Source organism: Odocoileus virginianus, chromosome 22 (genome assembly GCF_023699985.2).
Source record: "Odocoileus virginianus isolate 20LAN1187 ecotype Illinois chromosome 22, Ovbor_1.2, whole genome shotgun sequence".
NCBI classification, from domain to species: domain Eukaryota; kingdom Metazoa; phylum Chordata; class Mammalia; order Artiodactyla; family Cervidae; genus Odocoileus; species Odocoileus virginianus.
The window spans coordinates 16,026,382-16,051,668 of NC_069695.1; the positions used below are offsets into that span (position 1 = coordinate 16,026,382).

Consider the following 25,287-nt stretch of genomic DNA (forward strand, 5'->3'; position numbering starts at 1 on the left):
TATCTTTTCAACAGTGGTTAGTCCAACTTACATCAAAGCAAATAATAAACATTCATAATCATAAAGGACAAATTTGAGCACTAATATTAATATCATTTACTAGGTCAATAAATTTACTAGGATTGTTACCACATTCATTTACACCAACTACACAATTAATAAATCTAGGCATACAAGCAGAAACTGCAGTCATGAGCTTTTGCAATCATTAGCCCACTTTTTACCTGAAGGGACTCCAATCTCCTTAATCCCTATACTAGTTAGTATCGAAACCATTAGCCTATTTATCCTACAAGTAGCCTTAGCTGCTTGACTAACAGCCAAGATTAGACCAGGACACTTGATAATTCACCTAATTGGAGGAGCTACTCTGACACTAATAAGCATCCGCACCACCACAGCCCTCATTTCATTTATTATCCTTGCTTTATTCACCATTCTTGAATTTGCTGTTACTATAATTCAAGCCTATGTGTTTATGCTGTTAGGAAGCCTTTATTTACTTGACAATACATCATGATCCACCAAACCTATGCCTATCATATAGTAAACCCTAGCCCCTGACCCCCTACAGGGCCTTCTCAGCCCTTCTAATAATATCTGGTCTAATATGATTTCATTTTAACTCAAAAACACTACTCCTACTTGACCTATTAACTAATATTCTTATGATATATTAATGACAATGAGATATCATTCAAGAAAGTAATTTTCAAGGTCATCACACACCAATTATTCAAAAAGGACTTTGATATGGAATAGTTCATTATTTCAGAAGTCTAATTTTTACAGGCTTCTTTTGGGCTTTTTATCACTCAAGCCTCACTCCAACACCTGAACTAGGCAGGTGTTGACCACTTACAGGAATTTGCCCTCTCAATCTCTTAGAAGTCCCACTTTTGAATACCTCTGTACTATGAGCCTCTGTGGTATCAATCATATGAGTTCATGACAGCCTCACAGAAGGAAATCAAAAGCATATACTTTAAGCTTTTTTTTTGTCACAATCACCCTGGCATTTATCTCACACCTCTGCAAGACTGAGAGTACTACAAAACATCATTTACCATTTCAGATGGAGTATATGGCTCAACTTTCTTCATAGCCACATGATTTCATGGATTACATGTGCTTATTGGATCAACCTTTGTCGTTTGCTTATGTCAATTAAAATTTCACTTTACATCTAACCATTTTGACTTTGAAGCTGCTGATACTGTTATTTCATAAACATGGTATGATAATTCCTTTATGTATCTATCTGTTCCTGAGGCTCATATTCTTTTACTATTAACCAATACAACTAACTTCCAGTCAATTAGTTTTGGTACAACCAAAAAGTAATAATTAATCTAATATTAACACTATTGACATACCTAACTGTAGCTGCATTAATTGTTATTATTGCATTTTGACTCCCCCAACTGTTTACTCAGAAAAAACAAGCCGCTATGAATGCAGATTTGACCCCATAGGATCAGTCCATCTTCCCTTCTCCATAAAAGTTTCCTAGCCATTACATTCCTCCTCTTTGATCTAGAAATTGCACTCCTTTTACCTCTTCCTTGGGTATCACAAATTATATAAACACCATACTTATCATAGCCCTCTTCCTAATTCTATTATTAGCAATAAGCCTAGCCTATGAATGAACCCAAAAAGGGTTAGAATGAACCAAATGATATTTAGTTTAAAACAAAATGATTTTGACTCATTATATTGTGATTAAATTCATAATGACCAAGTGTCTTTAGTCTATATAAATATTATCATGGCATTTACAGAATTTACAATCCTAATAAAGGTATTAGGATTACTAATATACAAATCCAATTTAATATCATCCCTATTATGCTTAGAAGGAAAACTATCCTTATTTATTATGGCAACCCTGGTAATCCTCAACCCATATTTTACCTTAGCTAGCATAATACCCATTGTGTTATTAGTTACTGTTTAATGGTTACAGAGTCACCTGGGGAAAATGAAAAGATTCTGGAGATGAATGGTGAGGATATTTTTACAACAATGTGAATGCAGTTAATGCTATAGAGGTGCATACTTAAAATGATTCAAATGATAAATGTTCTATGTTTTTAATCACAACAAAAAATAATGATACATGTTACAACATGGAAAAGCACTGAAAATATCCTCAGTGAAAGAGACCACACAGAAAAAGCCACCCAGATCATACTCATCTTGTCACTTTAAATCCATGAAGGTTTTTAACATGAGGGAAAGCTCCATTGATGGCTCCAGAAAAAGAAAACTGCATTAGAATGAAGAAACACAGTTGCACAAAGCTTGGGCAGCTGATGAAAGTTGAACTGGTCCTATGGATAGGATTGGAAACCACAATCTCCCATTTGGGGGCTACATGTTGGTTACCTGGGAAAGTGACCTGTTTTGGGTAAAACACTGCAGTTTTCGTGTGAATGCAGAAAATTCGTACTGCTATTTAAAGCTGAAACATTTGAAATTTGCTAGAAAGTAAATTACCTTTCAATAAACCATGTAAGTCACATATCAGAAAAATCAGAGATGACATCAAACATTGCTATAGAGGCCAAGACTTAACCAGACCAAATGCAACTAAAATGGTGATGCTAATTGCCTTGTAGAGTCCACATGGTATTATAAGTCACCATAGGAAAGGTATATTAGTAGCCACCAAGTCTTGGGTGCTATGGGTGACCCTGATAGAGCTGAAACCATGAGATTTCTGAATTCTAGTTTTCCACATAAAACTTCCAAAACAACTGTCAGAACTAAAACATGAATTCAGGGAGTCCCTGGCAGTCCAGTGGTTAAGACTCTGCATTTCCATTGCAGGGGGTATGGGTTTGATCCTTGGTCAGGGCACTAAGATCCCATAGCCAAGTCACATGGCCAAAAAAAAAAAAAAAAAAGGTCAGTAAAACTGCAAGATCATTTGTGATTCTCTACATTAATAATGTACTATCAGAAAGAGAAATTAAGAAAGTAATCCCACTTTCAATTGCATCACCTGAAAAACAAGGAATTTAACCAAGGACTTGAAAGACCTGCAAGCTAAAAACTGCAAGACATTCATCAATTAAAGTGAACAGACACAAAAAGACATCCTATGCTCATGGGTGAAAATACCATTAAAATGTCCATTCTAACCAAAACAACATACACATTCATGCAATCACTACAAACATTTCAATGACATTTTTCACAGAAACAAAAACAATCAACATCTCTGTGGAGCCACAGGTGACCAAAGGAAAGGAGGAAGCCTGGACATATCTTCCTCCCTAACTTCAATCTACATGACACAGCTAAAAGCACCACAAAGTGTGGAATTGGCCCAGAAAGAGGCATAGAGACAGAGAGCCCAGAAGTAAACCTACAAGAGCATGGTCAGTTAATTCATAAGAAAGGAGTCAAGAACATACACCTGGGAAAGGACAGTCCCCTCAATAAACCATGCTGGGAAAAATGGACACCCCACACCAAGGAACAACTTGGACACCATCCTATACCACAGATAAAAACTGACTAAAAGCCTCAAGTTTCAACATCAAGCCCTAACAGTCCTGGGTCGTCTGAAGACAGACACCCTCATCATCAGCCACCCACAGGAATCTTCTCCCCAATTTTATTCACCTTTTCCTTCAGCAGCACCACCTCCTGGCAAGTCCTGAGGAGACCAGACTCTCATCAGTGTGAACCCCACAATGTCCCAAAGCTGACGCCCTAATGGGTCCTGAGGAGACCAGACTCCTGACAGTAGCCACCCAGAGCCAGGAGCTTGGTCAGAGCGGGAACTCCCGCTGTGGGTCAGCAGGGAGGCAGGCTCCTCTTCCACCAGCCAATGAGAACATGGAGAGCAAGTCTCCCTCACAGCCTAGTGGAGATTCCGCCCCCTGGGGGCAGTTCTGCTAGCCCCATTAAACCATGGAAATTCAAACTGAAATAGAGCCAAGTATTGAAAACGTCTCCAAAATACTTAACGATCAACTTGAAACATTACAGAATGAAATGTAGACACCAAATCACTCAGATTTATTAACAAACATTTAAAATTCGAAACTATCAAATTGTAGACATAAACACGGAAAATCTACATGACCTTGGGTTTGGTCTGTATATCATGAGTTTTGAGTTTTAACACACAAGCTGTCAGTCCACAAGAGAAAAATATTGTGGACTTTATAAAATTAAAGAGATCTATTCTGAAAAATCTTATTCAGAAAAATCAAGAAAATAATCCCTCTTACAACTGCATCTCCCCGCAAAACTAGGAATTAAACCAAGGACTTGAAAGACCTTAAGCTAAAAACTACAAGACATTTATCAATTAAATTGAACAGACACAAAAAGATATCCCACTTTCTTGTGGGTGAAAATACCATTAAAATATCCATTCTAACCAAAGCAACGTACACATTCATGCAATCACTGCCAACATTTCAATGACATTTTCAAACAAACAAAAGCAATCTTCACGTCTGTGTGGAGCCACAGAGGACCCAGAAGAGCCAAAGTGACACTGAAAAAGGAGAACAGGCTAGTGTCATCTCGCTCCTTGACTTCAAGATACATTAAGCACTTAAAGGCACCACAAGATATGTAGAATTGGCACAGAAATAGACAGAGACAAGAGAGCCCAGAACTAAACCTACAGGCACATGGTCAGTTAATTCACAAGAAAGGAGCCAAGAACAATACACCCCCCCCCCTCCTTTTATTGAAGAAAAAGGACAGTCCCCTCAATAAGCCGCACTGGGGAAAATGGACACCACACACCAAAGAACAACACTGGACACCATCCTATACCACAAAAACTGACTAAACATGACTTTCCACATCAAGCCCTGACAGTCCTGGGTCCTCTGAAAACAGACACACTCCGCAACAGCCACACACAGAAACCTCCTCACCAATTTTACTCACCTTTTCCTTCAAGGGCACCATCTCCCTGCAGGTCCTGAGGAGACCAGACTCCCTTCAGCCTGAAATGAACCCCACAATATCCCAAAGCTGAATCCCCAGCAGGTCCTGAGGAAACCAGGCTCCTGTCAGCCTGAACTGAACCCCACAATGTCCCAAAGTCAAAACCCCAGAGGGTCCTGAGGGGCCAGACTCCTGTCAGCCTGAACTGAACCCCACAATGTCACGAAGCCAAGGCCCCAGTGGGTCCTGAGATCAGACTCCATCAATCTGAACTGAGCCCTACAACATCCCAAGCTGAAACCCCAGTGGGTCCTGAGGAGACCACGCTCCTGTCAGCCTGAACTGAACCCCACAATGTCACAAAGCTGAGAGCCTAGTGGGTCCTGAGGAGACCACGCTGCTGTCAGCCTGAACTGAACCCCACAATGTCTCAAAACTGAAAGCCTAGTGGGTCCTGAGGAGACCAGACTCATGTCAGCCTCAACTGAACCCCACGATGTCCCAATGCTGAAGCCCCAATGGGTCCTGAGGAGACCAGACTCCCATCAGCCTGAAATGAACCCCACAATATACCAAAACTGAATCCCCAGCAGGTCCTGAGGAAATCAGGCTGTCAGCCTGAACTGAACCCCACAATGTCCCAAAGCTGAACCCCCAGCAGGTCCTGAGGAGACCAGACTCCTGTCAGCCTGAACTGAATCCCACAAATTTCCCAAAGCTGAAGCCCCAGAGGGTCCTGAGGAGATCAGACTCCTGTCAGCGTGAACTGGACCCCACAGATTTCACAAGGCTGAAATCCCAGTAAGTCCTGAGGAAACCAGACCCCTGTCAGCCTGAACTGAACCCCACAATGTCCCAAAGCTGAAGCCCTAGTGGGTCCTGAGGAGACCAGAGTCCTGTCAGTGGCCACCAACAGCCAGGTGCTCTGTCAGAGAGGGAATTCCCATTGGAGTGGAGGAGGGTCAGGGAGGCGGGCTCCTTGTTCCCTGCCAGCCAATGAGAACTGGAGATCAAGCCTCCCTCCCTCAGGCACGCACAGTTTAGTTGAGACAATTTACTTGAAACAGTAGAGAATGCGGAGAAGGCAATGGCACCCCACTCCAGTACTCTTGCCTGGAAAATCCCACGAATAGAGGAGCCTGGTGGGCTGCAGTCCATGGGGTCGCCAAGAGTCGGACACGACTGAAGCGACTACAGCAGCAGTAGAAAATGAATGTTAAGGAACAATTAACTTGAAACAGAGAATGAAATGTAGACACCAAATTCACTCAGATTTATTAATACACGTTTAAAATTCAAAACTATCAAAATTATAGACATAAACAGAAAATCTGCATGACCATGGGTTTGACCTATATATCATAAGCTTCGAGCTTTAACACACAAGCTTCAGTCCACAGAAGAAAAATATTGTAGACTTTATAAAATTAAAGATGTCAATTCCAAAAGACCTTATTCAGAAAATCAAAAGACAAGCCACAAACTGGGAGAGAAGTATTTGCAAAATTTATATCTGATAAAGGATTTGAACTCAAAATAGAAAAAAAACCTCTTGAAAAATCCCATAGAAAATGAGTAAAGATCTGAACAGATACCCAGCCAAAAAAAAAAAGATATACAGATAGTAAAAAACAGAAACATGCTCAACATCATACACCATTAGGGAATTACAAATTAAAATCATGAGATATCACACCACACAAATTAGAACTAAACTCTAAATATATGACAATACCAATTGCTGGAGGGTAAGGAACAACAGGAACACTCTCTCACTGCTGGTGGGATGCATGACAGCCACTTTATAACATAACTGGGCAGTTTTCTCCAAAGCTAAACAAACCTGACCTTGAGATCCAACAATCTTACTTCCAGTATTTAGGGAACGAATGGCTTTGAAAAATCCATGCCCAAATGCAAACAAAGATGGACTTACGCACAGCAGCACTATCCATAACAGTTAAAAACTTAAAGAAATCAGAATATGCTTCAATAGATGAATGCATAATTGGGGTATATCCATGTCAAGGCAAGCAGAATATGCCATCCCAAAATATGCCTCTCTGGTGTGAGGATTTCTTAAATCTGCTTCAAGGGGCAGGGAGGGGGCGGGCATAGTGAGGAGAGGGATCTCAGGAAACTAAATAGCAATTGCCTTTTGTGAAGGACATTTACAGAGAAATCTCTGCATTGAAGGGTTGTCCCTGTTTGCACCAGAAATAAAAGGTCTCAGCTTATCAATGGAGAGGTCCTGGCTTAAACTTGCAAACATTAATACCCTTCTTTACTGTGTTTTGCATGATAATCTTCCATAACTGGCTTGTCCCATTCCCCAAGGCCTTACTTCAGTTTTTAGCTGAAGATGGTATTTAAGGTGATGGCTTAGGGCATTTTAGGGAATGACTCAGTTTTCTTTGCTAGCTCCCTTATATCCAGGACATATTTGTTGTTGTTTTAGTCACTAAGTCACGTTCAACTCTGTGACCACATAGACTGTAGCCCACCAGGCTCCTCTGTCCATGGGATTCCCCAGGCAAGAATACTGGAGTGGGCTGCCATTTCCTTCTCCAGGGTATCTTCCCAACCCAGGGATCAAACCCATGTCTCCTGTATTGCAGGTGGATTCTTTACCACTAAGCCACCAGGGAAGCATAGAGGAGGTATGCTTCTGTTTTTTCTCCTGGTAATTTGTCTTTTATTGTGGAAAGTGAAAATCGCTCAGTTGTGTCTGATTCTTTGTGACCCCATGGAATATAGAGTCTATTCAATTCTCCAGGCCAGAATACTGGAGTGGGTAGCCTTTCCTTTCTCCAGGGGATCTTCCCAGTCCAGGGCTTGAACCCAGGGCTCCCACATTGCAGGCGGATTCTTTACCAGCCAAGCCTCCAGGGAAGCCGAAGAATACTGAAGTGGGTAACCTATCCCTTCTCCAGTGGATCTTCCCAAGCCAGGAGTCAAACAGGGTCTCCTGCATTGCAGGCAGATTCTTTACCAACTGAGCTATCAGGGAAGCCCTTTTATTATGGAAGAGCAGAGTGAAAATTTTTTTTCCTCCCATGTACATGCAGTGGAGTATTATTCAGCAGTAGAAAGGGATGATCACCAACCCTTGAAAGACATGGTTAAATCTCACATGCATATTGATCAGTGAAAGAATCCAGTCTGAAGAGAGAGCACACAGTATGACCTCATTTATGACATTCTAGGAAAAGCAAAGCTACATAGATCATAAGCAGATCATCTGCTGAAGGGGATGAAGTATTCCCTGTGATGCTTTAGGATGGACACCTGTCACTATGCATTTGTCTATGCTCATCGATTTGTATAGCCCAAGGAATCAAACAATCTATTCAAGTATAGTTATTTAGAGTGTAGGAGAGTCGCAGGACAGAATACACAATGCAACAGAACATAACTGTATTAGAAATGCTCAGAAAAAAATCTCACTGTAGGAGATGGGGCAAAATGTGTTGACTTTGGAAATGAATGAAATCTATACACAAAAGGCAAAATGGCCTGCACATAAACACTGGGCTTCATTTTATAGAGGTCTTTCCAGAGTGCAGTAGCTAGCAATTCTGAGACCACTGTACATGTAACCTGAAGAGGAGAAAAGAGCTGACAAATGCAAATGGTGGGGGCCAGGCTCCTCACTGCAAGAGTGGGAAGTTACAGATAAGCAAAGAACAAGAGGATGAAGCTAGGCCCCTGACCACCACTCTTTCTGGCTCTGAGTTGTGTCCAACAGGACCACCATCACCTGCACATAGGTGCTATAACCCACCTGCCCCCTCCTGGCCTTTCCTCTTCCTCCCCGTGATGATTCCAGTGACATTTCTAGCCTGGATCCCTCCCCCAGGCCAAATGCATCTGTCCATCCACTGCCTCCCCATCTCAGCTTGGGGGTTAACAGGCCCCTCAGAGGACTGTGAACCTGCTTCACCCCACACTCAGAAGGCAGTCCCACCTTCCCCGGCTGCTGAGCCCAGACACCTGGTATAATTGAGCAGGAGCCTATGGAGCCTTCCCAGGGCAGACACCATCCCGTATCCTCTGCTATAACTCCTCTCTGAAGTACGGAGGTAACAGTATCTGATGCACACTCCCTGAGTCGTTTTATAGATGCTAAAACCCCCACCAAATGGAAGAAGTTAACTACTTGATGAGCACGAACATGTAGTCCCCAGAGCTTCCAGTGCCTGAGAATTTGTGACATTAGCCGTCTGTTACCTCGCCAACCAGAGAACTGTGCACCAGTTCACGTACTGGTGAACTGTGCACCAGATCACATACTCTGATCACCTCCCTCATGTGGCCCGTACAACTGCTTTGCTGAAACCCTTGGGAGAGTTCAGGGTTCAGAGCATGAGCCACCTGTCCTCCACATATTGGTGCCTTTACAATTAATGCTGCACTTTCCTTTACCCCAACTGGTGTCAGGCGACTGGCTTTGCTGCACTCAGGTGTGTGGACTCAAGTTTGGTTCAGTAACACGGAGGCCTCCCAGGTTCCCAGTTCCTTGTGCCCCAGGGACTGTCAGCTCCTCCTCCAGGGCGTATGGCCAACCTCCACACCAATTCCCCTCTACATGCACAGCCCTGGCCCAAGCCTAATCCCTCCATCAGGCCCTACAAAGCTCCCTGCCCCCATTGTGCATCTCACATCCCACCCCAACGTGGTCTTTTTGAAGCCTAAACAAGACCATACTCCTCTCCTCCCTGTGATTCCCCTCACCTGATGAAGCGAGGCCTTCATCCGTTCCAGGTGACTCCAAGGGCCTCATTCTCTCTGGTGAAAGTGAAAGTTGCTCAGTCAAGTCTGACTCTTTGCAACCCAATGGACTATAGAACCCATGGAATTCTCCAGGCCAGAATACTGGCATGAGTAGCCCTTCCCTTCGCCAGGAGATCTTCCCAACGGTCTGTGCCAGTCTATATGGGACTGTGGTGGTCTCCTAAAATGAGTGTTATTTTATACACAGAGAATGGGGTGAATGGTGGCCCCGAAAGATGTGCCCCCCCCCCCCAGAACACATGAACAGGGCTTTATCTGGAAAAAGTGTCTTTGGAGATGTAGTTAAGGTCATCTAGGGTTAGGGTGACCTTTAATCCAATTAACAGACTCCTTATAAGTGACAAAAGAGGACACAGAGGAGAGGCCTCATGAAGATGGAGGCAGAGACAGGAGGGAGGGGGCCACAAGCCCAGGGACCCCTGGAGCCTCAGAAGCTGGAAAAGGCAGGAAGGACTCTATCCTGGAGCCTGTGGAGGGACCTCAACTCCGCACCACCATGATCTCAGATGTCTGGTGTCCAGGACTGGGGAAGGATGAACTCCTACTGTTTTAAATCACCCAGCCTGTGGTCATTTGTTAGAGAAACCACAGGGCAGTCACACAGACCCTGCTCCGTAGGATCCTAGAAGTGTGGGTCTCGCTAAAGGCAGATGGAGGCCAGCATACAGAACACCTGCAGTCAGCACCAGGCTCCCACCAAAATCCTAAAGCAGAGTCTGGACTCCAGAATGTTGAGGGGTCAAGTCTGAAACCTGTGCCTAGGGTTACTGGATGCACACACGCCTCCCCAGGTTCTTACACCCGTACATATGGTGTAATATCTCAGTCCTGACTGTGGACATTTCATGTCACTGTTCACATTGCTCAATAAAAACCTACCAGTTACACAGGTGAAAACCCAGTTAGGACGCTTGCTACACAGATAACAATTTTGAAGATGGTCAGGGATGTGGACTTACTCATGTGCAGCCAGCCTCTCCCCACCCCCTCCTCCACCCTCCCGACTCCCAAGGAATGTCCTCAGTGGGAAGCTGGGAGACCCCACGAAAGCATCTCTAAGTAAACGCTGGCTGGCCCCCAGGCCAGCCCCTGAACCTCCTCCACCCTCCCCAGGTAAAACACTCGAATATGTGCAAAGACCTCAAAGGCTGGAGGAAAGGGCTTGGAGCCGCCCCAGCGACAACACCCTTGCCAAGTTGGCTCCTGCAGGCCAGGCAGGATGGTCCTGGCCTGGATGCTCTTCTGGAAGCTTTCCATTTTCCTACCTGAGTTATCCCTCCTGCCCTGCTCCCACTGCCTGTTTTCTTGCTTCCTCACCTCTGGCTGGGAAGGCTTCCAACAGCAGGTACAGGCGACACATCCTCTTCCTTAGCAAGTGTCAGCCTAGCAACTCCTGTGGGAGGTCCAACAGAGCCCCACACAGCCCGGACCCCCGAAACCTTGTGGCCCCTCACTCTCTCTCTTGCAGGCTGGCCCCGTGGCTTCTGATGGCCGAGGAGATGGCGTCAAGCACATCTGCAGGTACTCTTGCTGCCTCGAGGGTATATATAAGCCTCAACCCAGGCTCATGTGTAAAGGGCATGCTGGCCAGGTAAGCCAGCTGTTGCCCATCCAGGCTTGTGGTTTCAGACAATGGGCTTCTGTGTGCTGGCCAAGTTTCCAGGAACAGGTGTGGGTCCTAAGGGTCAGGATGGACACAGGGCCGCAGCTCTGGCTTTTTTCTAAGCATTTTATCTGGCCCACAAGTGGGAGAGAATTTCAAGAAGACCATCTAATGAGAGGAACCCAGGGGTCAGGGAGAGGAGGGGTGGTGGGTGGAGACAGAGGCCCAATGCCCAGGTGCTATGGAAGCCTCAGGAAGACCCTCTGGAAGGAGGCTGCACAGAGCGAAGCCCAGGGTCACAAACCTATCCTGAAGCTGCTGTATGTTACCTCAGGTCCTCCTCTGAGGGTCTCAAGGTCAGATCTGTCCAACAGAGGAGCTGGGGGCTCTGTGCACAGTTCCTGGGTGCTGAGCCCTGCAGGGTACCTGCCCAGGTAAGCCCCATATCCTGGGAGGCACCTGCCCACGAGAACTCCATGCTCCTGGGAGGAGTGTGTGAATGAGCGTCCCCTCTGTGCACCCGGCACAGAGTAACTTAGCGACTCCCCCGTGGGCAGCATTGGGATGAGAACGAGGACATGCTGGGGGGCCCCTGAACTCCACCTGGGCCCATCCAGAGTGAAGAGGTCAGTAGGTGGGTGCTGGTTGCTGTGCTGGTGTAGGCAACCTCATGGGCACCTCTTGTTCCTTCCACCTGAGACCACAGAGGCCTCCCCAGGACACAGCAGACAGCCTGCCCAGGGGTGTGGGAGCTCCTGGTGACCCTGCAGGGGCCGTGACTGGGAAGGGCCAGACCAGAGGGGAGAGGGCTCCCGGCAGAGCCTGGGGCCTCAGGGCCCAGGGGGACCTTTCTGTCCTGAGCTGGGAGTGGACAAGCAGGTGGTGAGTGTCATCCAGGAAAGTGGCCCTGGTGACATGAGACTTGTTGGAGCAGTCTGAGTGCAAGTTGGAAAAGAATTTCCAGACATAGAGCATTTCAGAAGGGAGTGAGTTTTTATTAAGAACAAAGAGCAGAGATAAAGTGGGCACTAAGAGTGCAGTGGGCTGACCTCCTGACAGACCAGGGAAAGCTGACAATTTTTGTGAGTTAGTATCCAATTTTTATAACCTCAAGACAAAGAAAATTCCTGCTGGAAGGTTGGTGTTAGGTGATTGGCTGGAGCACTGCAGGATGTTTCCTGGAGTGGACATCTTTGCCTAGTAGGGAGTCAGGAAGCTTGTTGGTGATGATCAGGGGCTTTTGGCAACAGTTACAAAGGGGCTCAGCCAGCGTCAGAGGTGGCCTTGGTGCAAGGCCTCCCACCTGTGACCCTGGGGCAGGACTCAAGACCGAACCCTGCTTCAGAGTGACAGCCTTGTGGATGATCCCAGAGACAGGATGTGAGACAAGCCCTGGTAAAAGGAGATAAGTTAATCCCCCTGAGAGGAGGCTCAGTGAGCTGGCCGCCAGAAGTGAGAAATGTGAACGTGCTATGAATGGGCACCCCACTCTGTGGCCCCAGTCTGCCCTTCTGGGTGGGTTACTTGGCTTCTCAGAGCCTCAGCCTCCCAGTCTGCTTGTGGGGTGATGGTAGCATGGATTGATGAGTAATTTGCTCCGAACAGGGCAGAAAGAGGTCTCATGGAAATTCCACGAAAAACACTATCAGTATGGGATTCACAGTCCATTTCCCACAAGTCTGTCTTCAGGATTCAGAGAGCAAACGTGAGCAGACTTGCAGCAGAGCCCAGGATAGTCAGTTTGGTGGGTCCTCCTGTTTCCTGAATCTCAGAGGGAGCAGGCTCCAGGGGGCAGTGGCGGTTCATCCCACACCCAGAAGCATCCAGACTTCAAGGCCCAGCAGCCTCCTATGTCTCCCAAGTCCTGTTTCTGGGCCCCCAGGAAGCAGTCGGGACAGACCAGCCTCCCCCTTGGACCTCTTCCCACCCAGGACAAGCGAGGAGCAGGCCATCATTAGGGAGAAATGGGGCACAGGGTGGGGGGCTGTCCCTTGTGGGAAGGGGACATAGGGCAACTTGTGTACTTGGATGTCCTCACGAGGAATGTGAATCTGAGGGACTTGGGCACCAGGAGGGGAAGACAGTGGGCCTGAGTAAGCAGAGCAAGGCCTGGGGGTCCCATGACAAAATGCATTGAGCTTGGCCTGTGCCATTAGCCTTGCCTCTCCTGGGTCCCCAGGGAGGAGGAATGGAGCAGTGTTGGTGGAGTGACCACTCTCATCCCCAAGCCCTGCCAGCACTGGCCCTTCAGGCTCTGGATCGGGGATCCCATGGAGTGTGGGTCCCGCTGTGCCCACCAAGGAGACCTGGAGGACTTGGCAAGGAAGAACTGATGTGGACATCACCTATGCAGAAGCTTCCAGGTTAAGGTCCAGTGAGAACTTTTGCCCTGCACATGGATTTCAAGTCCAGAGCGCACATCAGCTTCTAGCAGCTCAGTTTATTTTCTAGACACAAAGTCTTAAAACCCAGTACGTCCACGGCCTGTGAAAAGGCATTTCTGATCTGGCTCCAAGTGCTGCATCTGGGTCCCTCCTGACTGGAACCCAACAGCCAGTGTCACCAAGTCAGACTGTCGGGTGGTGTCAGGGGTGTGGGGATGAGAGCTCACAGTCCAGGCCCAGGAGGGGCCACACTGTAAATGGAGCCAGTGCTGCAGCTAGAGGTGCCCTCCACTCACCCCAGGCAGACACCCCTGTCCCCTCACAGGTTGTCACCAAGTTAAGTCCTATGGACCCTGCTCAGGTCCTACCCTGGCTAGGGGGTCTCTGTCTCAACAGACAGGGTTTCCTTTTATCCATTCAGGTTTAAGTAGGTGATTATGAAACCAAAGCTGAGATCAACACAGCACAGGCTTTATTCAGTGGCCAAAGAACAGAGAAGCAGGAACTAAGTTCACAGCTCAACTTCTTGCCCTCCTGGAGAATGTGGTTTGATTTTAAACAGTAAAGACAAAGGGAGGAGGAGTGAGACTAATGCTGAGGCGGCAGGTACGTCTGAGGGAAGGGCAGGATTTTTCCAAGTTAGTAGTACCGTCTCCTTTTGACCTTTTTTTGGTTCTTCATGTTGGGTTATGAAGGTTCCCCGGTGGCTCAGAGGGTAAAGCGTCTGCCTGCAAGGCGGAAGACCTGGATTTGATCCCTGGCTCGGGAAGATCCCCTGGGGAAGAAAATGGCAACCCACTCTGGTACTCTTACCTGGAAAATCCCATGGACGGAGAAGCCTGGTACAGGCTATAGTCCATGGGGTTGCAGAGTCGGACATGACTGAGCAAATTCACTTTCACTTTTTTTCATGTTGGGTCATGGCCACCAGGAGGTGTGTCACTCCTGGTGAATATAATGATTGAGTTAGCAGCGAGCGGTGATATGAAGTGAGATCTTAAATTCCCTGCCCAGGAATTGTACCTGGAAAGCCTGGATGAGAACCAGGAATCCTAGCCACCAGACCAACAAGGGCTAAAGGCTAGAAGCTACTTTTCCCTGGATCTTTGCCCCCATTGAAAAATATATTTATCACAGAGACAGAAACTGTAAATGAAGGTATAAAATTATTAGAGACAGAAAAACAACAAGTGGTACAGCACATAGATAAATGGTTTGTTAAGACAGAAGCACAGCAGAGAAAGGGTGTAGCGAACCCTTTAGTGAGGAGGAGCTTCTTCCGGGTCTTTGTCTTCCTTCAGGCCAATTACCTGGTTTCTTTTCCCACATCTGACCTACCCCTGGGTGCACACTCACCCCTCAGCCAAGATGGATCTTGAAGTGAAGGCTTCTGGGAGGAGCAAGACTCATTATGGCCTGGCATTATCTCTTGAGTTTGACCCACAAGAAGCCTTTCTGTGCATGTGTAGTGTCTCCCTTGTCCCAAAAGAGTGAGGGGCAGAGATCCCTGAATCCTTTACACATACAAGGTTTTGCCCCCTCTTTGTCCTTGCCATGACTATTACCATAGCGTGTTTACCGGAGACAAACACTGGCTATGTACTCTCTGTTGTTACTTCCATTTCGGAGGGCAAACTGGAGGCTGACTGTAAATACCTAGACTGAAGCCCACCTCTCTCTTCTCTCAGAAAAGCTAACAGTTGTAAGTATCCACCCTGGAGCCCACTTCTTTGTGTCCTGTGACATGCAAACAGGAGGCCAGTTATAAATGTCTATAATCTGGAGCCCATCTATCTCCTACATCAATGATATAGTAAAATCAACATACAATGAGACTCGGGGTCTGTTGGGAGTCAAGATTTGTTGCCATCTTGATCCCAGCTGGTTTTGTTTGTAGCTTCCTCTCTTCTCTCTGGACCCTTTACCTTAAAGACCTTTGTTACCTCCTGCTAACGGTGGGGGTTAGAGGGTTGTGAACAAGGACACCCCTATTATAGGAGGGTTCAGATGCTGTTACAGAACCACCTGATCCTTTCCTGACAATACCGAGTGGAGGGAGGGGGCATTCAGGCAGCAGGGCAGACAGTTTGCTCTGGGGGCTCATGTGGGGAGCACAGCAACAGGGGCTCAGCCTGCAAACCCCAGAACCACTCACAGATCGGCTCCAGAACCACTCCTGGAGTGGCAAGGAGAAGGGATGTCCCACCTGCTAGACATGGAGGAAAGGGGTGGGTCTGCTGGGCCACCTCCCCTCGGGGACTTGCTGGGAGGCTCCAGGCCGGTGTGCTCACAGCTGAGATAGGCTTCAGTGGGGGTGCAGTGGGGATGCAGGGGTGGGAGGGGCCCCGAGCCAGACTCTTACGACTCTGCATGCGCCTCCTCCCTCGAGGGTGTCTAGGGTATCTCTTCCCCCAGTGATGAAGGGCAGAACCCTGACAGTCACCCACCACCCCCATCCCCACCAGGGAAGTTCACTAGAGACTTAGCACCCAGCTGGGGGCTGGTCACATGGTGGTGTCTGCCCTCGCCCTCCAAATGCCAGTGCCCAGAAGCGGAGCTGGGGCTCAGTGTGAACATCATGGTTAAGTGCAAACAGCATAGGTGCAGGGGGCTGCCCCTAATGGGAAGGAGACTTTAGATCAGGGCAGCGCACTTCCCACCAGCTGCATGAATTTCCTGGGGCAGCGATGGCAGATGAGCACACACACAGGCTTGGAACAAAAGAAGCCTATCCTCTCTCGTCCTGGAGACCAGACGACTGAGGTCAGGATGTCCCAGCACTGCGCTCCCTCCAGAGGCTCCACTGGAGGGTTCTTCCTGCCTCTTCCAGTTTGGGGGGCTCCAGGCATCCCTGCGCTTGTGACCCCCTCCCTCCCATCTCTGGCTCCATCTTCACTTGGTGTCTCCTCTGTATCTGCATGTTAGAAGGATGCCCTCTTTGATTTAGGGCCACCCCAATCCAGGATGACCTCATTTCCAGATCTGTAACCAATCATACCTGCAAAGACCTACTTCCAAATAAGGTTACATTCACAGATTCTGGGGTCATGTTGCAGACATAGCGTTTGAGAGCCCCCTATTCACCCCACTATAGCACCCAGTTCCCAGACACCAGCCTGCCTTCCTCAGGACAGTGCTCAGTCTGTTGACATTCTGTCTTCCAGCACGGAGGTGTCTTTTGTTTCTTTACTGTAACTTAGTGAGGTTGGGTGGGGGACCCTGTAGGCTGACCTCCCAGTGATTCCAGGGACCATGCTGAGTGTCCTCCTGGGAGTGTGGGAGCTTTGCCAGGGCTCCCTGTGCATATTCTGCACTGACCACTTGGTGGTCAGGCACCTGCGCAGGCTGGACTGGTCCCATTGACAGCCTGGTGCACCATGAGCGGGCCTACAACTCTGACATGTGGACCCACAAGATCGGTGGGAGCCCTCCTGCCTGCCCCGTGGCCTCCAGCTCCCGATAGACCCTCCAGTCATGATGTGGGCACCTCCATCCAGTCATGGACTCCTGCTCCTGCCGTGGACACCCCATCCCCTTGGCCCCCAAGAGGCCTGCTGGGAGGGGTGAGAACTTGGCCATGAAGAAGACAGGGCAGTGGTGGGCTCGGACTCCAGGCCCAGGGATCAACCATCTTCTGTCCCATCCAGGTTGGTGCTGACTAAGAAGTCTACAGAAGCCAAGCCATGGATCCACCTGCACATAAACAAAAACCCAGAGTTAAAGAGCCTGTCAGCAGAGTGGAGAAGACCAAGCAGAAGTCAGCCCAGCAGGAGCGGAAGCAGACAGAGAGCAGAGGTCTGTGCCCTCAAGAGTCACGACAGGACTGGGGCGGATGGGAGCTGCTTGTGTCTTCTGTGAACAGACACAGCCTCCTGGAGAGTAAGCCAGCCCTGTGTCCACAATGCATGGGACCCTAGAGGCTCAGCTGCAAGTGTTGCCAGTCTCAATCTGAGACAGCCCATTAGAAGCTTTACACAACTATACAAGAAGACATCCATGTTATTTCTACAGCTGGATCAATCGGAACTTCCTGCATATAACTTGTGTCACTAGTTCCTCCAATCTGAATTGCCCCTTGCTTGCTGAAGAGACTTCTTCTATTTTTCCAAGATAATAGATTCTCTATTTTTAAATGTGTGGAGAAAAAAAAAATCAGTGTTTCTTGTGAAACTAGACAAGAACTGGGGATGCTTGGATACTTGTCCCCCAGGGGCCCAGAATGTGAGGTCTCTGACTAGAGGGGTCCACCTCCACCTGGGCTCACCTGGGGGGGGGTCGCTGCAGGGAGAGTGTGTCCTTGGGTGATTTTCCAACTTGCCCCACCCCAGCTTCACCCCCAAGCCCACTCCACCCCATTAATCTTTAGTCTTTAAATGGTGTCTCTCACCCAACAGGCCTGCGTGGGAGGTTTTAACATGAGTGAAGGTCCAATGAACAGTGCCCCATGTGTCCTGCATGTCTTGGCAGGGGAAGAAGCCTCACTCTCGTGGTCCTGCCCCGTGCACCTGGGGGTGGTGGTGGAGGAGAAGGTGCGGCAGCCCCAGGCTCTGTTCTGACAGAAGCTCCCTTTCTGTGGACAAGTCTCTCACTCCTTATGCTCCCTGGAGACTCAGGAGGCCACAGACCGGGGGCACCTGCAGCACCAGGACCCCACCCTAGGAACTTTCTCAGAAGCAGGGACCAGGCCTTGGGGCTGAGGGGAGGAGGGAGCCAGCCTCTTGGTGATGCAAGGGGCTAGGATGCCTCATACCCAGGAGAGCCTTAGACTCAGCTAACTACCACCTGCGGTCTCCTGGCCCTCCCCTGGTAGAGGGGCTCTTCAGATTTCCAGGGGCCCAAGACCCCCCACTTCTGACCCCAACTGCAGATTCAGGGTCCCAGAGACCCCCTCCCAGCTGCTTTTCTTGGAGGCTCCCAAAAGTCCCCAAAGCTGTTATACTTGGGGTTAGTTATGGTGAAAGATGCAGATTAAACTCAGTGAGGACATAGGTGTGGAGCAGGGTCCATCCTTCTCAGCTGTGGCAGCTCAGGAAGATCACCTGAGCCCTGAGGTGCAGGATTTATTGGGGTCTGTCATAGCAACATGGGGCCACGACGTGCCCAACCTCGGCCTCCAACCCCCACGGGACTTAGGAAGCCCTACCATGCACCATACCATCAGCGCAGAGCAGCCCAGGGAGCAGGGACACTCCTGTCAGACTCAAGGTGAACTCTGGAGCCAAAAGCAGAGGCATGGCCTCTCTGCGGGCAGGTGACCCCACACCAAACAGGCCCCGGTGCAGTGCCTGATCCGTGCGGTCAGCAGGGGGGCACGTGGCTCAGCCAGGGTCCTTGTGCCTCAGCCTGTGACCACTGACCACACTGCCCTGCTCTGCTCACAGAGCGAGGCCAACAGAGGGACAACAGAAGGGAACAAAGGCAGCTCAGGGTCAGGCTGGGTTGAAAAGGGTCCCAGGAGTGAGCACCCAGCTGCCCTTGCCCTGAGCCGAGAGCTGACGTCCACCCTGTGGTCAGTCACGTCTCCCCACATAGGGGAGGGCCGCCTTCCCCATGTCCTGGGGCAGGGTCATGCCTGCGTATACAGCGGGAGGCACAGCAGTGCACACAGCAGGCCTGATGCCTGCCTTCCTCATGCAGTCGCAGCCTGGTGAGGGTGGAGCGATGCTACAGGACACGAGGCCCATCCCCAGGAGGATGTTGGGGTGGAGCATTTAGGAGCATCTGGACGGAACCCTCACCTGTAAGCACAGGTGACTGAGGACATGACCAAGGGTGGGCAGGAAGGGGAGCCCAGGGAGGGTCCTGGGCCATCCCTGATTCTGCATGAGGGGTGCGGAGCTGGGGGGTGAAAGGGGTGGGGGCAAGAAACTGATCCCTCCAGGGTGAGGAGACAGATAATCCCAGGCGGCAGAGGGAGGGGGAAGACTGTGCCCAGCGGGAGGACGGAGACACCGGCAGGTGGCGCTGCAGGCACAGGTGTCAGGCCCCTCCCTGCTGGGCGGCATCCAGCCCTGCACCCCCGGAAACCACGCGGTGTCCTGCTGGACGCGAGCCAGGAAGAGAAGTGAAGCCCCGTCCACACTGCTGAACACAACAGTGTAGGCGTTCACACGCCTCCTCACCCGGCGCGGGAAAAGGGCAAACTGAACTGGAGAGAGATGGGGTTGAGGTGGGAAGTGTGGGCACTTGGCGCCTAGAGAGGAGGGTTTCCGAATGAGGCGGTGAGGTCACAGGGAGCGGGAGAGGGGCAGGGGGACGGCAGGGGGACGGTCAGTGAGTGCTCGGCGCGGGAGCACGTCCACCCTCCCTCAGGCCGACCCCCTTTCCCGAAGGCGGGATCTATAAACACAGCCTCCCACCCCAGCCCCTCCCCAAGGCGGTTTTCTGTCTGCCTGGTTCCCTGAGGCTGGATGTTTGTGGGGACACGGACCAGTCTGGCAGCCCTCGTGAAGACATCGCTGTCTCTGAAGGAGTGAGGTGGACACTCAGTCCCTGGTCTGTAGATGGTCTAGTCCTCTGGGTGCCATGTCTCTTCTTGGGGGTCACCAGGGCCTTATCCTCACTCCGAGGGGTACGGAAGGGGAGGGAGGGATCCGTTCTGGCCCAGCTGTGCCTGGGCTCTTGGGGAGGACCTCTCTGGCCAGATTCACAGGCCTCAGTCACCACTGCCCACGGGATAACCCCCTCCAGGAAAGGAACGAAGCTCGAGGACCTGTCCTATAAAACAAGGCACCTGGGTCGGGGTGGGGAGCGACTCAGGTGGCCACACTCAGGTCAGGAGGTGGGATGGGGGTGGCCTGCAGCCAACTGCCATGGTCACCACAACACTGTGGCTTCTTTCTGAGGCCTGAGATGCCCGGTGGCAGGGGGTGGGGGGAGAGGTAGCCATAACAGGTAAGAGTAGAAGGTTCTTGGACCCTGGGTTCTTCCCCCAGGAAGAGTGGGGGTTATGTCTAGAAGGGAAGCGGCCAGTGACCGTCCTGGGTTTCAACAAGCACAGTGTCCCTCCCCCACAGGCCAGATATCTGTTTCTTGAGCCCCCATCACACATACCAGACCCTGGGGGGAGTGGGTACTGGAACAGGGGATGCTTGTTCTCAGGCCTGGAGCCTGAGATCAGTTGTTGGGCGCCAGCTCCTCTTGAAGGTCCTGTGGTCAATCAGTCCCAGGTCTCTCCCTGCCCGTCTCTGTCTCCTGCTCTCACCTTGCCTTCTCCCCCATGAGTTCTGCTCCCTCCTCACACACAGGTCAGTGACCTCATCTCAACCCAGAGGAGTCCATGTTCCTGGGGCCTCTTGAGGTGACAGATCCTGGGGGGTTGACACAGCCTGTGGGAACATGGGGGGGGGGTGGAATGCTCCAAGGCGGAATCCAGGAGCCTCATGGAGGAAGTGGTGTCCTGATTCAGGCAGAATGAATGGACAGGCAGAGACAGGAGGTATGCCAGTGGGGGGAGGAGGGGGAGGGTCACTCTTGCCCTGTGGGGAGTGAGGAGTCTCTAGAGGGCTGGACAGGAGCTGGCAGGACAGGCATGTCACAGGAGGGCAGCCTGGGTTGCTATGTGCAGGGTCACATAATGGCAACCATAACCCATAACCCAGCTCTCACACCACTCCCAGCTCTGATGTTAACCCTCCCAACCAATACCAGGGAAAATCTAATCAAATCACACAAATACATCAGAAAAGTAAAACTACACCAGCATACTTTATGAACACAAAAATCCTCCACAAAATTGGAGCAACATGAAACCAACAGAACATTGCATGGGTGATGCCATAGCAAGTATCTCGACACCAAAAATGTCAGGTTGTTTCACATATTAAAACAATGTAGTGAACCACTGTAAGGGCATGATGTGAAAACAAACTATCATATCAATTATTGCAGAAGAAGCTATAATCAAACTCTAATGCTATCTCATGATACAAACACTAAAGAAAGTAGGAATAAAAGAATATTTGTGCCATATTAGAAAGAATAATACACAAAGCTACAGCAAACTTCATGCTCAGTGTTAAAAACTGAAAGATTTACTCCTGAAATCAGGAACAACAAGGCCAGGAAGCTGACCTTCACCACTGTTACTCAATAGGGCACTGTAAGTTCAACCCAGAGTTTTAAGGAAAGAAACAAAATTTTCATGTGTGAATGGAAAAATTAAAACTATATCAATTCACAGAATACAGATAACACCATCTTACATATAAAACTTCCTAAAACAATAAAAAAAAATATTTGACTAGTCAACTAATTCAGCAAAGTTACAGGAAAAAATATCAATTCATAAACATTTATCTTATACATATACATAGCAATAAATAATCTGAAAAAGAATTTATGAAAGCAATTCCACTTTAAATAATGTCAACATCTATATTTAGAACTATATTTAATCAAGTACAAAATTTGATTTTATGTTTGTAAAGTTGTCTGTACATTTGGAATTACTGGTAAGTAAATTACTTTTCAAAACACCATGTCAAAACCATTCCAGAAAAACAGAGAAAGCATCAAACTTCCAGATAGAGGCCAAGACATACCCAGATCCAGTTCATCCAAAGTCCACATGGAATTTAGAGGCACTGTGGGAAAATCATATTAGGAGCCGCTGTTTTCCGTGTTGTGGATGACCTGGATGTGGTAGAAATAGTGGAGTTTGGAATTCCAATCTTCTACATCATTCCACCAAAAAATTTAGAAATAAATTCAGTAAAGACGCAAAATCACTATACACAAATCAACTGCATTTCTAAACACTAAAAATGAGCCATCAAAAAGAGAAAAAACAAAACTATTTACAATGGCATCAGAACAAATTACCAAGGAATAAATTTTTTTCTTCTTTTAAAAATATTTATTTATTTGGCTGTACTTGGTTTTGGTTGCAGCACTTGGGCTTAGTTGCTCAGCAACATGTGGTATCTTATTTCAAGGAATAAATTTAACAAAGGATGTTAGATATCTGCATACCGAAAACTTTAAGACAATGATGAATAAATTGAAGACACAAATCAGTGGAAAGATATCCCTGCTCATGAAATGCAAGAATTATTATTGTTAAAATGTCCATTCTACCCAAAGTACACAGTGAAGGCAAGCCCTCCTAAAATTCCAATGGAATTTTTCACAGAAAAAGAGCAAATCCTCCTAAAATTTGTGTGGAACCGCAAAGGACCCCAAAGAGCTAAGGCGACCCTGAGAAAGGAGAATAGGTAGGAGGTATCCCCCTCCCAGACTTCACATTGCATTTGGGGAAGCTACAGTCACCAAAACTGTGAGGATCTGGCACAAAAGAGGCACACTGCCCAGAGGAACAGGCAGCCCAGAATTCAGCCCACACGGATGGGTCTGTTAATTTAGGACAACAGGGACAATGACTCACCAAGGGGAAGGACAGTCCCCACAATAAACAGTGCTGGGAAAACTGGACACCACATACTAAAGAAAGAACTTTAGTACGCTGCACACAAAACTGACTAAAAACCCAGCTTTCCACACCAAGTCCCTCTGGATCGTGTGAGAATAGCAGTCATTCACGCAGTCTCTCTCCAAACTGCTCAATTTTCCTCACCTTTTCCTCCCCGGGTCGCCTGGGTCGTCAACAAACGACCCAGCGTGGACGCAGCCCCGTGTTGTCCCGAGGCCAAAACCCCAGGAAGTCGTTAGGGAACTAAGCTCCTGTCGGCAGAGACGCGGACCCGGGAGTTCCAGATGGAAGCCATGCGGTGCCTCAGAAGACACAGCTGAGGCTGCGCTGGGAGCCCAATCCACCGAAAAGCAGAAGCGCTGTGGGTCAGAGAGGTGAGTTCAGCGCCACGCTGTGGTCAGTGTGGGAGGTGCAGGTCATGCCTCCCTCACTTCATGGGAGACAGCGCTCCTGCAGGCAGAACTGCTGAAACCCTTAACTGGAAGTTTGAACTGAAATGGAGACAATAACCCAGAACTTTTCTAAAACTTAAAATCAATGAATTGGAAACCATATGGGATGAAATTAATGTAGATGCAAACTTTACAACTTACACCAAATGCACTCAAAATTATTCATGTTGTTATTGTTTAGTCACTAACTCATAGCTGACTCTTTTGTGACCCCATAGACTATAGCCCCGGAGAAGGCAATGGCACCCCACTCCAGTACTCTTGCCGGGAAAATCCCATGGACAGAGGAGCCTGGTAGGCTGTAGTCCATGGTTGCTAAGAGTCGGACACGACTGAGCAACTTCACTTTCACTTTTCACTTTCATGCACTGGAGAAGGAAATGGCAACCCACTCCAATGTTCTTGCCTGGAGAATCCCAGGGACCGGGGAGCCTGGTGAGCTGCCATCTTTGGGGTTGCACAGAGTTGGACACGACTGAAGCGACTTAGCAGAAGCAAAAGCAGCAGACTATAGCCCCTAGGCCCCTCTGTACATGGGATTCTCCAAGCAAGAATTCTAGAGTGAGTTGCCATTTCCTCCTCCAGGGGATGTTCCCAACCCAGGAATCAAACCCACGTCTCCTGCACTGACAGGCAGATTCTCTACCACCAAGCCACCAGGGAAGCCCCAAATTATTCATAGACAAATTTTAAATGCAAAAGTATTCAAAATTATAGAAAATATAAAAGAAAATTGACATGAACTTGGGTTTGGTCATGCAGATCACAAGCTTTGTAGTTTTAAACTACAACACACAAAAAAAGCAATCAGAAAGTAAAACAAGGGATTCTGTGGACTTACTAAAATTAAAGATTTCTACTGTGTGAAAGACCTTGTTCAGAAAATCAAAAGCACAGTATAACTGGGAAAAAATATTTGCAAACAAAATATCAAATAATATTTGCAAATAAATATCTCAAACTATACAAAGAACTCTAACACAATCAGTTCAGTCTCTCAGTCATGTCCAGCTCTTTGTGAACCCATGAAAGGCAGCACGCCAGGCCTCCCTGTCCGTCACAAACTCCCGGAGTCCACCCAAACCCATGTCCATTGAGTTGGTGATGCTATCCAACCATCTCATCTTCTGTCTTCCCCTTCTTCTCCTGCCCTCAATCTTTCGCAGCATCAGGGTCTTTTCCAAAGAGTCAGCTCTACGTGTCAGGTGACCAAAGTATTGGAGTTTCAGCTTCAACATCAGTCCTTCCAATGAACACCCAGGACTGATCTCCCTCAGGATGGACTGGTTGGATCCCCTTCAGTCCAAGGGACTCTCAAGAGTCTTCTCAAACACCACAGTTCAAAAGCATCAGTTCTTCTGCACTCAGCTTTCTTTATAGTCCAACTCTCACATCCATACACGACCACTGGAAAAACCATAGCCTTGATGAGATGGACCTTTGTTGGCAAAGTAATCTCTCTGCTTTTTAATATGCTGTCTAGGTTGGTCATAACTTTCCTTCCAAGGAGTAAGCTCATTTTAATTTCATGGCTGCAATCATCATCTGCAGTGATTTTGGAGCCCAGAAAAATAAAGTCAGCCACTGTTTCCCCATCTATTTGCCATGAAGTGATGGGACCAGATGCCATGATCTTAGTTTTCTGAATGTTGAGCTTTAAGCCAACTTTTTCACTCTCCTCTTTCACTTTCATCAAGA

The 25,287-nt window shown here is 48.3% G+C and overlaps 1 long non-coding RNA gene and 1 pseudogene across 1 annotated transcript; one reads left to right on the forward strand and one right to left on the reverse strand.

Annotated features, from left to right (window-relative positions):
• The first annotated feature begins 516 nt into the window (after positions 1-516).
• Positions 517-1,271, forward strand: LOC139030336 (cytochrome c oxidase subunit 3-like; annotated as a pseudogene).
• Positions 1,272-14,157: 12,886 nt separating this feature from the next.
• On the reverse strand, positions 14,158-23,728 carry LOC110150669 (uncharacterized). Its single transcript, XR_002317827.2, has 5 exons — positions 23,282-23,728; positions 22,251-22,341; positions 17,195-17,400; positions 14,521-14,652; positions 14,158-14,435 (listed from the first exon to the last, which is right to left on the reverse strand). It is a non-coding gene; the product is annotated as an uncharacterized lncRNA (long non-coding RNA).
• Positions 23,729-25,287: the final 1,559 nt, after the last annotated feature.